The following is a 13,409-nucleotide window of genomic DNA, read 5'->3' as shown; positions in this document are numbered from 1 at the left end:
AGACATCCGGATGGCCAACAGGCACATGAAAAGATGTTCAACGTCGCTCCTTATCAGGGAAATACAAATCAAAACCACACTCAGATACCACCTCACGCCAGTCAGAGTGGCCAAAATGAAGAAATCAGGAGACTATAGATGCTGGAGAGGATGTGGAGAAACAGGAACCCTCTTGCACTGTTGGTGGGAATGCAAATTGGTGCAGCCGCTCTGGAAAACAGTATGGAGGTTCCTCAGAAAATTAAAAATAGACCTACCCTATGACCCAGCAATAGCACTGCTAGGAATTTATCCAAGGGATACAGGAGTACTGATGCATAGGGGCACCTGTACCCCAATGTTTATAGCGGCACTCTCAACAATAGCCAAATTGTGGAAAGAGCCTAAATGTCCATCAACTGATGAATGGATAAAGAAATTGTGGTTTATATACACAATGGAATACTACGTGGCAATGAGAAAAAATGAAATATGGCCTTTTGTAGCAACATGGATGGAACTGGAGAGTGTGATGCTAAGTGAAATAAGCCATACAGAGAAAGACAGATACCATATGGTTTCACTCTTATGTGGATCCTGAGAAACATAACAGAAACCCATGGGGGAGGGGAAGGAAAAAAAAAAAAAAGAGGTTAGAGTGGGAGAGAGCCAAAGCATTAGAGACTGTTAAAAACTGAGAACAAACTGAGGGTTGATGGGGGGTGGGAGGGAGGGCAGGGTGGGTGATGGGTATTGAGGAGGGCACCTTTTGGGATGAGCACTGGGTGTTGTATGGAAACCAATTTGACAGTAAATTTCATATATTAAAAAATAAAAAAAATTAAAAAAAAAAAAAAAAAAAGAGAATGTATTGCCCCAAAACCCGTATCAGTACAAAAAAGCAACAAGGAATTAAGTCCCTGCTTTAAAAACTCAGGAAGAGAACAAACAACAGATCAAACAAGTTTGGGAAAAGAGAAATAAAATTTGGATCAAGGAGGACTAAACAAAGAAAACAAAGTTTCACTTAAACCTTAAAAAATTCAGGGGTGAGGAGAGGGGTGTTTCAGGGTTTTCTCCCTTGCTTAACCTGAGAGTACATTGTTGCAAACAAAAGCTCGTATTATTTTAATTCTGGTTAAAGACAGGAATCACATAAGATTTTCCCTGTTAAAATTCTATAAAATAGTTCTATAATGAAGGAAGAAAAATAAGTAAAAAGTACAAATATAAGAGAGGGAGAAATAAAAATGCCACTTCTCCATAAGATATATTTATTCATCCATGAAAAGCATATTCCCAAATACCAGAGGTAATGAATGAGTTTTGCAAAGGTATAGGATAAAAGATACTTGTGAGTTGTAAGAATCTGCTATCAACTAAAATAATTCCAGCTGCTTTCTCCCCAGGCACTTAGAGACATGTTCCCCAGCAATAAAGTGTCTGTGTTGTCAGAACATGAAAAAAAATCTGAAAGAATCTGTCAAATTTCTATATCCTAGAGCCACCCAGCCAAAAAGGGGAGAGTCTAATTGCCACCGTGACAATAATATTAAACACTTGGTAATTAAGGAAGGCAAGAAATGACATTTACAGAGCACTTACTGAGTGCCAGACAGGCCTAGTGCTTTAATTTGTTCAAACACCTCATAAGACGGTTTCCTATTAGACGTTTTTACAGATGAGAAATTAGGGACTCAGGTTTAAAGCCCTCCTTCTAGGCCATATGACCAGTAAGTGGGAGAGTTGGGATTCAAATCCAGGCTTGCCTCATGTAAAATACAATGTTGTTTCCATTCTATCACACTCTCAGAGTCCATGTTTACTAAAAAACAAACTATAAAACATGAATGAGAAAAACTAATGGAAAACAGATAAATAGGAAAATAGACCATGCTCCTGACTAGTAAAAAAACTAAATAAAGCATCACTCTTTAATTCAACATATAAGTCTCCTATAAGGCCAATTTAAATCTTCATGGGATAGTCTCAAAGCACCTCCCCCAAGATATTTATTTATTGCAAAGGCAAAAATCATAACTTTACAACAGATGAGGCCATCAATGACACCTTAATTAGGTGATCAAAGTTGACATCATCAGTAAAGATATATTGATATCGTGTACCTCCTGATAAGATGTCATGAGAAGGATGCATACCTCTGTGCCATTCTTGCCAAAAACCCCTAACCCCAGTCTACTCATGAGAAACCATCAGATAAACCCAAACTGAGGGACCTTTGTAAATACCTGACCAGAACTGACTGCAAAGGATCACAAGAAAACATTTTAGGGTTATGGAAATGTTAACTGTATACCTTGATAGGAAAGATGTTTAACATGGGTATGTGTATACATTTCTCAAGACTCATCACTTAAAGCTAGTGAATGTTATTTTATCTAAATTATATTTCAATAAACTTTATTTTTAAATATATTTAAATGTCATACCTATAAGGATAATATCCCCTTCCACTGTTCACAAGTTTACTGCTCTTCTGCCTCTTTCCAGAAAGTCTCCAATTTATTTTTTTAATGTTTTATTATTTTGAGAGAGAGAGCACAAGCTGGGAAAGGGCAGAGATAATGAGGGACAGAGGCTCCAAAGTAGGTTCTGTGCTGACAGCAGACAGCCTGATGTGGGGCTCAAACTCACAAGCCATGAGATCATGACCTGAGCTGATGTCTAACGTTTAACCAACTGAGCCACCCAGGGGCCCCCAGAAAGTCTCCCATTTAGTAAGTCTTTCTGACTTTGGGCTGAGTCACCGTTAACTTACAGCCCTCCCTCCTTCTCCTTCCACTTGTCTGTGGTGTCCCCCCATCTCTGAGCAGGGCTTGGAAGCTCCCTTTTTAGGAGAATTTTCCTCCCAGATCCCAGTTATGTATTCAAGGTGAGAAGGTTTCAAGGTCAGCTCCTCTGTGTTAAGAAAGTCCCCTCCTCAGAAAAACCTTCCTTCACCACCCTATCTCCTACAGTTACTCTTTATCACATCACCCTGTGTTATTTTCATCACCAAAACTGATGCATCCTTTGTGTTATTATGTACTTGCTTATTAATGATGCATCCTTTGTGTTATTATGTACTTGCTTATTAACTATCTTTTCCCACTTTTCCCAGGAGCACAGGGACCTGTCTTGTTCACTATTATATCCTCAGTACCCAGCACAGTGCCTGATACATAGTAGCCATTCAATAAATGTTTATTGAATGAATAGTGATCCACCTACTTCGGTTTTCCCTGGTCAGAAAAGATAACATTAAATGGGGAGTCAGAGAATTCATCATTTACCATGGCCATTTAATATCACTTAATCCCTTGATATAGCCAAGCGTCAGTTTTCTCACCTTAAAAATCGGGATGCTGATCAATACCTTTCGTATCTACTTCTCTGGAGGTGTTGTGCAGATCAAAGAAGAAAACAAGGTAAAAATGTCTGAAAATATGCCTAATGGTGCCCATTAAATATTCAAAGCAAAAGACTAATTAAAATAAGATTAATTAAATTAATTTTTAATTAAATTAAAAAATAATAATTTTTCCTGAGCTTTTACTATGTGTCAGGCATTCTTTTAAGTGCTTTCCACTACTATGTCCTCTATTCCTCCCAGTACCTCCGAGGTAGGTACTATTAGTATCCCATTTTGCAGATGAGGCAATTGAGGCCCAGAGAGGCAGAGTAACTTTCTCAAATTCACACAAGTAGGAAGTAGTAGAGTTGGGAATCAAACACGGATAGTCCTGGATCTGAAAGTTCCATTTTGTACTGCTTCATAGAACACCCAGACTTTGTCCATAATGTCATGTCAGGATAAGACCTGGCACAGTGCAGATAATACTGATAGAGTTGAGTAGGCATGTCTCAGAGGCAACAGGAACCTCTGGAGTGATGTGGATGGTTTCCTGGAAGGAATCCAGGCTGGAGGATAGGCACAGGTTTCCAAAGGTCATTGTTGGCATAGGCCACAACCTGCCCCGAAGGCCAAAAACTACCCCAAGGCAGCAGGCAGCTGGGACAGCTCCTGGGACTCATGGAGCAGGCCATATCCCCAAGTGCAAGCAGAGGTGGTACTTAAAATGCATCCTCGTGGAGCAACATGGTAATTCACATTTGCTCATGGTGCCCAGGGCCTCTACCATTGGCTGGGCAACCAGAGCCAAAGAACAATGCCAGACAAGCTAGCACATGTGAGCTCTGGCAGGGAACAAGGGCAGCCCCTGATGGTATCCAATCAGTGCTCCTGAGAGCCAAACTACACAAGGCACAGGGAGGGTGGGAGAGAGGTTAAGGACCACTTGGGGGTACTCAGGGCACTTGCCAATCAGTATCAAAGTATTTCAACATTTTAACAGCCAGTAGCCCTATACCAGTGCCTAAAGTCTGAATACCAGCCCTAGGTTGGAAATTCTCTACTTTTTCCTATCTTCCTAGAACCTCAGGGTCTGGCTAAAAATTGAATTTGAGGTAACAAATCTGAGGTGAATCTGGCTGAGGAAAAGGTGGAAGTGAGGGAACCCACAAGTTGCTCCTCACGGCTCACACAGCTCTATCCTTGCTTTGATCACACTGTATGACAATATCCTATTTCTGTATCTCCCTTCCCTCTACACTGTAAGTAGCATGAAGCAGTTGGATATAAAGGGCCTCCCACCTACTGGGCAGCCAGCTAATCAATGTTTGTTGAATAATAGCTAACATGTACTATGGGCTCACTTTGTGCCAGGCCTCCCACTTGATCCTTGCTGCACCCCTATCGGTCGCCCCATTTTTCAACTGAAGAAACAAAGGCAGAGAGGATCAGAAACTTGCCCATAGCAGGGATTAAGTGCTGGCAGCAGGATTCTGGAGTCTGTACTCTGAAATACTATGCTTGATTTAAGCGGCTGGTGGGTGGCCATACATGTGCAAAAGTTCAGAGATGAATAAAGCATGACTTGTTTAGGAACTTTGAGAGACATACGGTAGCTGGAGTGTAGACTGTGTAAAAGGAAATTCATGGGTGACAAAGCTAGAAAAGTCAACTGGCATCAGATTGTGAAGGGCCTTATGCATCATATTTAAAATTTTGGACTCATTTCTAAGGTCAGCAAAAAACCATTTCAAGGTTTGAGCCTGGCAGTTTTAGGTGAGATGTATATTCTGGAATGCTCTATCAGTCCATTGTGGGAAGGATAAATTGGAGGGAGTGTTCTGCTGCTCAACTGTTGTTTATTTCCATTGTTTATTTAGTTTTCCCCTTCATTTTCCATTTTTAAAATGCCCATCTCACTGGACTTTACTGAAGGGTGAAAATATTTAGGGGACACCTGAGTGGCTCAGTCGGTTGAGTGTCCAACACTTGGTTTTTGGCTCAGGTCGTGATCTCATGTTTCATGGGACTGAGCTTGGGATTCTGTCTTCCCTCTCTCTCTGCCCCTTCCCTGCTCTCTCTCTCTCTCTCTCTCAATAAATAAACTTTAAAAAAAAAAGAAAGGATTTATCCACATCTGGGCCAACATATCTCTGGGGGACACGGGGAGGTAATGGGTACCCCTTATGACTGACTGGACACCCCAGCTGTGGTGGGGCCACCTGGTGAAGGAGAGAATGCAGGTTTCTACTTCCCTTCCCTAAGGCTGCACTTTGTCCAACAGCCTATACTGACACTCTCACTCCCATCAGATGCTAGGAGCAGTGGACACCAGACACCATGTTCCCTCCATCCCCAAATAACAAATGGGTTTATTTTCTCTGACCCTGGAGTGTTTTCACACAACACCTCCCAGAAACTATAAGTCCTGTCCCAGAACTCAGCAGGAGAAGCAAAGGTAAACACCCTGACCTTCTGACCTTCCTCTCAAGGGTTTGATAGCATCTGTCTCCCAGAGACCTTGCTTTTGGTAAAGAAATCTCTCCTGAGATTTCAGGTGCCCTTGTCAGCCAGCCCTGTGGCACAGACTGTCTGCTGGAGGGAACAGAGGGCTGGCCAAGAAACTCTCCTCCAGCACCAAATGGTCCCCTTCTGAACTGATATAGCAACTTAGCTCTCCTCATCCTGACGGAATCTCTAGACCAGGCACACCTAGAATGACTCATCATCTATCTCCATTCTCCTTCAAGTATATTCTTGAGGTTTCCATCCTACTCCCTTGGCCCTTCCTTCTCAGTCTCTCATGGAATATTCTTTCTTTGCCCATCTGATAAATGTTGAAGGGCCCCCAGGATCTATCCTCAGCTCACTGCTCTTCTTACCAGCCCAACCCCTAGCTGCATCTGCTTTGAAAAGGGTTGGAGGAAGGCCCAGCTGCTACATTTCCAGAAAGAGCCAGTGCCAGGGTTTGGGTCCTGAGAGAAACAAAGAACCAGAGGAAGCAGAAGTGGGTCTGAGATGAAGCTCTCACAGTGATGCTTCTTTGTTGGGGGTGGGGGAGAGGTAACCTAGAGCTATTAAAATGCAGATCCCCAGGCCCCATCCAGGAGAGGTTCCTTAGTTTGGGGCTGCAATAAAGGGCATGTGTATTTTGAAAAACCTTTTCTAAGTGATGTTCTATTACTAACCCTTTACATTTGGAAACATCAAAGCCTACAAAAAGTTGTAAGATTAGTACAATAGGTACCCATATACCCTTCATCCAGTTTCACCAATTATTAATATTTTTCCATCTTGCTTTATCTACCTACCTAGCACACAACTAAAATCATGCATATAATTATTATTTTAAAATTTTTTAAAATATTGTTTTAATATTTAAAATTTTTAAAAAAATAATCATTACTTTGCTGAACCATTTGGAAGTTAGTTGCAGACATCATTATACTCACCCCCACATACTTCAGTGTGTGTCTCCTAGGAACAAGAACATTCTTCCACATCCAATTCCTATTCAATTTCCCTTAAATATCCCAATAATGGCCTCTATAGACATTCCCTTCAATCCTATCCAAAATTCATATACTGTGTTTAGTTATCCATTAGACTCCTGTAATCTACAACAGTTCTTCAGCCTTTCTGCTGGTCTTTCATGACACTGACATTTTTTTAGTAGTTTTTTTTTTTCAGTAGTTTTGCAGAATGTCTGAGAGACTTTGATTGACAGCCACATTTGAGAACAGCTTATGGAGTACTTTAATTTTAAAAGGTCATACCCAGTAATGAACTGAAGGGCAGGCCTAAGGCCAAAATGGTTAGGAGCTGTACAAAAACTAGAAGGAGGTCAGGAGTAAAGCGAGGAAGGGTGATGGCTGGGCAGGTTGGATGGCTCAAAAATATAAGTCCACAGCAGCTATTCTTCCTCTGGTTACAAATATTGAAATCCATCCAGCAGTGACTCACATGGTGATTCCTTCTGACCTCTAATTTGTCTCCCGTGAACAGAGGGGGGGGTTAACTTTTTCAGGGTCACACAGCTAGTAAGTGGGGCATCAGAATTTGAACCCAGGCAGTTCTGGCTCCAAAGCCCTTGTTTTTTAAAACAATTATATTTTTTAAAATTATTATTCAATCAAATTGACTTTTTTCTTTTGGTTTACAGTTCTATGAATTTTGACCCATGTATGGATTCATGCAACCACCACAGCAATCAGGATACAGAACAGGTCCATCACCCCAAAAGACTTCCCTCTTGGTATCCCTTTATAGCCACCCCCATTTCCTTCCCCCACCTACAGAGAATGCTGCTATTTTAATTTTGTGCCTTCTGTGGGCTGTGTTTCCAACATCAGCTAGGGTTTTTAACATTTTGCACCGTTAAGCGGATCTTGCCTAACATTGGCCAACCAGGAGTGTCAGTTGGGTCTCGCGAGACAGAGGAAGACCGTTTCTCTCAGTTCTAAGTCTTCGTTATGCTAATTAGAATCAGTTCAACGCACACAGCGGTCAAGGGTAAGCCCTACAGTCCATAAACAGCTTTACCGGGTGGCTTTCCTGTGCTCCTCACTCCCTTGTTTTTCCAGTACTTCCTCATTCCCTGGGCTAGTAATAACCCAAGTTCCAGACTGCACTAAAGCTCAGGCCAAGTGAGAGGGGACAAAGAAAGGAGGAGATAGAGACAAAAACAAAGCAATGGGTTTGGCCCATTGCTGCAGATCCATTGAACGGAGGGGAAGGTTCGCATTCAGAGTTTTGGCTCCTGCCATTTTCCATTCCTTGGTGCTCTTTGCTCCTGCCGTCATCCCCACTGTGGGCCTACCTGGTGGCAGGGGTGAGAGGGATGAGAAAAATGAGGAGAAAAAAAGTAATCATGTATTTCCTTACAACAGCCTTGAACCCCAGGGAGAGGAAAACGTTTGACATTAAAGAAAAAAAAATCTTGGATGAAACAAAGTGAAAAAGATTTTCCCAGATTGAAAAAGAGATTCCCCTAATATAAGGGGAGAAGAGAAAGAATGGCAGAGCCTGCCCTGGCTTCTGGGAAGTGTGCAGAGAAGGCCCCAAAGAGAAGTAGTGAGGTGGCGGTGAGGGGTCTAGGAAGTTGAGACCAGAAGCAAAAGTTTTCCACAAAAGCATCAGAGTGCTGCCACACCTGAAGGGCCCTGCAGAGGGGCCAACAGATATCTCAGCATTAACCAGAGTGAGCTAGGCTTGATGACCACCATTCCAAAGCGCATGCCCTGGTGTGTATATAATACCAGAAGTCATGCACAATTCTGAGTGAGGAGTTCCAAAATAACTAACATTGAGTTTCTCTCCAGACTTAACTCTGGATGGAATTAACTTTGATTTATAAAGAGATGCAATAGTTCTTATCCATCTGAGTTGTGGACTGAGGCTCAGACCTCCCACACTGGTCTGGTATTCTCCAGGGCTCCTGGAGCATCTTTGTGAAAATGAGAAAAACAGGCACTGCCTCTGAGCTGACCAATTAGGGAATGGCCCACCTTTCCCTGAGCTGGCAGTGTTGGGCCAGAGTGCTTGGCTTGATAAGTGGAATGCGGGCTAGATTTTAGCCTGCATTCATGCTCCCTGTACCATATACAACCTGCACTACTATGCATAGCAATCCTAAGTGGCCCCTGTCCCAATCCACCTTTCCCATAACCACCAGCGGTCTTGCTCTGACACACACCAGCCCCTGGCACTGCCCTGCTTACAGCCCTCCGTGGCTCCCTATTGCCTAGATCTGCACTGACAAATACAGTAGCTACTAGTCACATGTGGCTCTTGAGCACCTGAGATGTGACTAGTTTGAATTGAAATGTGCTATATACGTAAAATACATGACATTTCAATGACTTTGTATTCAGAAAATAATGTGAAGTATGTCATTAATAATTGTATTAATAACAAAATTTATTTCACCTGTTCCTTTCTTTTTTAACATAGTTTTCCTTCTGTTTTATTATTATTTTTTAATATTTATTTTGAGAGCGAGATTGAGTGCAAGCAGGGGAGGGACAGAGAGAGAGAATCCCAAGCAGTCTTCACACTGTCAGCACAGAGCCCAATGTGGGGCTCAAACTCATAAACCATGAGAGCATGACATGAGCTGAAACCAAGAGTTGGATGCTTAACCAACTGAGCCACCCAGGTGCCCCTATTATTTTTTATTTGAGAGAGAGAGAGAGAGAGAGAGTGAGAGAGAGAGAGAGCATGAGTCAGGGAGAGGGGCAGAGGGAGACAGAGAGAAAGAAAGAATCTTAAGCAGGCTCCAGCATGGAGCCTGACGTGGGGCTCCATCCCATGACCCTGGGATCATGACCTGAGCTGAAATCAAGAGTTAGATGCTCAACCAAATGAGCCACCCAGGTGTCCCTATTTCTTTTTTTTTTTAATGTAGTTACTAGACTATTTAAAATTGCATATATGGGGCATCTGGGTGGCTCAGTTGGTTAAGCGTCTGACTTCAGCTCAGGTCATGATCTCACTGTTCATGAGTTGGAGTCCTGTTTCAGGTGGGCACGAGCCCCAATTCAGGTGAGCCCTGCTTTTCTTCTCTCTCTCTGTCTCTCTCTCTCTGCCCCTCCTGGGATTCTCTCTCTCCCTCTCTCTCTCCCTCTGCCCCTCACTCACTTGCACCTTCTCTCTCTCTAAAAAATAAATAAATAAAAAAAATAAAATTGCATATGTGGCTCACATTATATCTTCAATGGGCAGTGCTGGTCTAGGTAAAAGTCAAACTCCTGATTTTCACATGAAAGCACATTATATTCGTGTCTCTGCTTCTTCCATAGCCTTATCTACTCTCCACTCCTCCATTCTCCCCACCACCCCCAACACATACATACACACACTCCTTCACCTGGCACTGTAGCCATTCTAAATCCCTTAGCATTCTCTTTTTACCTTTTGCATGTGCACAACCTTTTTCCTTTCCTCAAATGCACTTGTCTCCCTTGAGTCTTAGGTTCCTCATGTGTAAACTTAAGAAAGAACTACAGAAAACCTAGCATTCCTTCCAGGCCAGTGGTTCTATAATTTGGCCCCAGAGAAGCATACAGTGGCATGGACAGTCCAACAGTCATTTACCTTTGCTTTCAATGTGAGAAAATGATATATACCATGCACTGCTGGCCTTACTGCATGCCGGGCTCTGTTCCAATTGCTCTCTGTTACTTAATCTCATCAGCAAATCCTATGAGATGGATACTATTGTTATCCCTATTTACAGATGGGAGAACCGAGGTTCAGAGAGGTTAAGTGATTTGCCAAGGTTACTTGGGGCTTCAGAGCTCATGCTGTTAACATCTATACTATGTCCGAGAAGCTGGGAATTGATGACACTTTCAACTGAAGGAATCCACACAGTGAAATAATGACTCAGGGAAAGATGGCAAGCTCCCCAGGCCTCTTATCCTGTTCTTGCTCTTTCAACATTCAGCTGACTTGTCTCTCTCTGACACTGGCAGACAGCAGTCTTCCTCTGTCACTGTCTGACCTTCCTTCCAGGTTCATATTCCCATAAAAGCTCAATTATGAAGCATCAGCCTACAACTCAGGACCACTGCCTCTGGACACTATTGGATACTTTCTCTTCACCCTTGCTCAGCTGTCCCAAGAGTCCAAAGGCTCTGGCCAGCAGGGGATCCTCAGTATTCCTCAAGGATCTCTCTTCAGGTTTAGCGACTTCCTGATTCTTCAGGTTTAGGGACTTCCTGAATTAGGTTGCCTTACCAGCAAGTAATACATTTTTCTAATAATCCCACCAAGTTATAGGTAAATGTGGAGGAAATATGCAAATAAAAAGACAGAAGCATATGGGGCACCTGGGTGGCTCAGTCGGTTAAGCATCCGACTCTTGATTTCAGCTCAGGTCATACTCACGGTTTGTGAGTTTGAGCCCCACATCAGGCTCTCTGCTGGCAGTACACAGCTTGCTTGGGATTCTCTGCCTCACTGTCTCCCTCTCTCTCAATCTCTCTCTCAAAAATAAATAAATAAGCATTTTTTAAAAAGGAACAGAAGCATATCCATGCTAATTTGTTCTCTCAACACACACTCACACTCTTCTCTCTCACATACACACTCACGCTTTTAAAAACATTCTAGAAACAACAGCAACATTAAAGAGGAGTTGTGGGAAAAAATCATCTTAGGCAATTTAATAGAAAGGCTGTGGGATCTGTCACAGCTGGGTTCCACACTCAGCTTTGCCATGTGACCTTGAGCAAGATACCTTCTCTGTCTGAGTCTTCCAATAAAATGTTAAGTCCCCTTTACCCCTTCAATTCCCCACAATGTCTCTAACCATCTAGCCTCTCTGCTTTGAATTCTTCTGCAAACCCAGGTATTCAGCTTGCTTTTGCTCCTTTGCTCTTTGCCTTGGGGTTCAGCTTCCCCAAGATTGAATGAGGTGTGGGATCCAGGCTGGCAGGCTCCCCTTCTTTGCTGCCCCCTAAGACAAGGGGCCATGGCCTGGCACCTGGACATTTTTATTAATCTAGTGCTTTCCATATTTTTCTTTCAAAGGCTTTGCTATCAGCCCCTTTGGGGAAACAGAGAAGGATTAACAAGAGTCACTAACGCTGGGATATTGACAACATTTCCAGAATCTTAGAAAGTTCTGAGTCCCTGTCTCTGTTGTTTTGTCCCTGGGTCTCTTGCTGGATGCTACTTTGAAGCTCCAGAAGCCTTCTGTTCAATTTTCTCTCTCAGGATGGAGCTCATTATTTCTCTCATTTTGTCGCTGACTAGCTGTATAATCTTGCGCAAGTAATTTACCTTGAGTCTCTGTGAACATATCTCCTATTGCCTATTTCCCCTCATGCTTTCTTCTTCTTCTTTTCAAGCTTTCTCTCTTTCATTGCTCCCCTCACGTGACGCACTCTCCCCAGCTGTCACCCCAGTCTTAGTACTGCTGGCAACATAGGCTTTAGGCGTCAGCTTAAGTATCCTCTCCTCAGAGAAGCTTCTTTGTATACCAAGTCTAAAGTAAACCCTCTGCCCTCTTGCTTTTTCTTGGTATGTATTCTTCCTAGCATTTATCACAAATTGCGATTATGGATTTACTTGTTTGCTTAGTTGTTATCTGTCTCAGCCCCAGACTGGGGGCCTCTAGGGCTGGCACCATACGTCTTTTTCCCTATCTGGGCACCTACACAGAGATAGAAGTCATTGACACAAAACTGCTGTGGCTGAACCCCGGTCAGTGGGGGCACATTTATTTTGTATTACATGGGTTTTCACTGGTTCCCATGTACAGTCCAATTTACATCAAAGATTTTATTTAAAAAAATTAGAGGCCGGGGGTAGAATCTACTGAGGATGTGGAGTGACTGGGGGAAGGGTCATGCTTTCCTATCTCTCCCATATTGCTTTTCTTCCAGTCCTATGAATCCTGTCCTATGTTTTCCCCACACTCCAAATGCCTCTTTCTCTACTATCAGAATTGTCCCTCTCCTCACTTTTGCCTCAATTTTATGCCATTGGGAGCCTTTTATCCTTTTTCTCCAGATAATTACATATTAAAGAACATTACTGACAAAGGTCAAACAAAGCCTCCTTTGTTGTCTCCCCCTGTACCATTTTCCTTACCCCCACCAGAGGCAAATAGTATTGTTAATTTGGTGTGTAAAGTTTGTATCCAAGATTGGCTTCCTAAGGACAATGACTCTACTCTTTCATCCTCCAGATCCTTCGCCCCAAGCATGCACCTCAGTAAATCTGTGATGAATGAAGGGAGGAATGGACTTTCTATTCTGTCTTGAACACTGATTATTGCTTCACTTCCCATGGAGAGGCTGTCCTGTGTGGGGTACATGGGCAGTGTGTGCCCTGGAAGTACTTCTGGTATGAAAGAGGAGATTAAAAAAAAAAGTGCAGAAGACAGCATGTTCTCTTGGCCACATGAAGGAACCAGCTAGCAGTGTCTGAGTTCAGAGGAAAGACTGCAGCAGGCACAAGAGGCCTCATAGCTGAGGTAGGATTTAAGTTGGGTGTTAAAGAAATAAAGGTCTTAATTAGTCAGAGAGTGAGTGGGGAAAGCATTGGAAGAAGTAAGCAATCCAAGCGA

The sequence above is a fragment of the Panthera tigris genome, chromosome X, assembly GCF_018350195.1.
Source record: "Panthera tigris isolate Pti1 chromosome X, P.tigris_Pti1_mat1.1, whole genome shotgun sequence".
Lineage (NCBI taxonomy): Eukaryota > Metazoa > Chordata > Mammalia > Carnivora > Felidae > Panthera > Panthera tigris.
Note: the sequence above shows the minus strand (reverse complement) of the source record.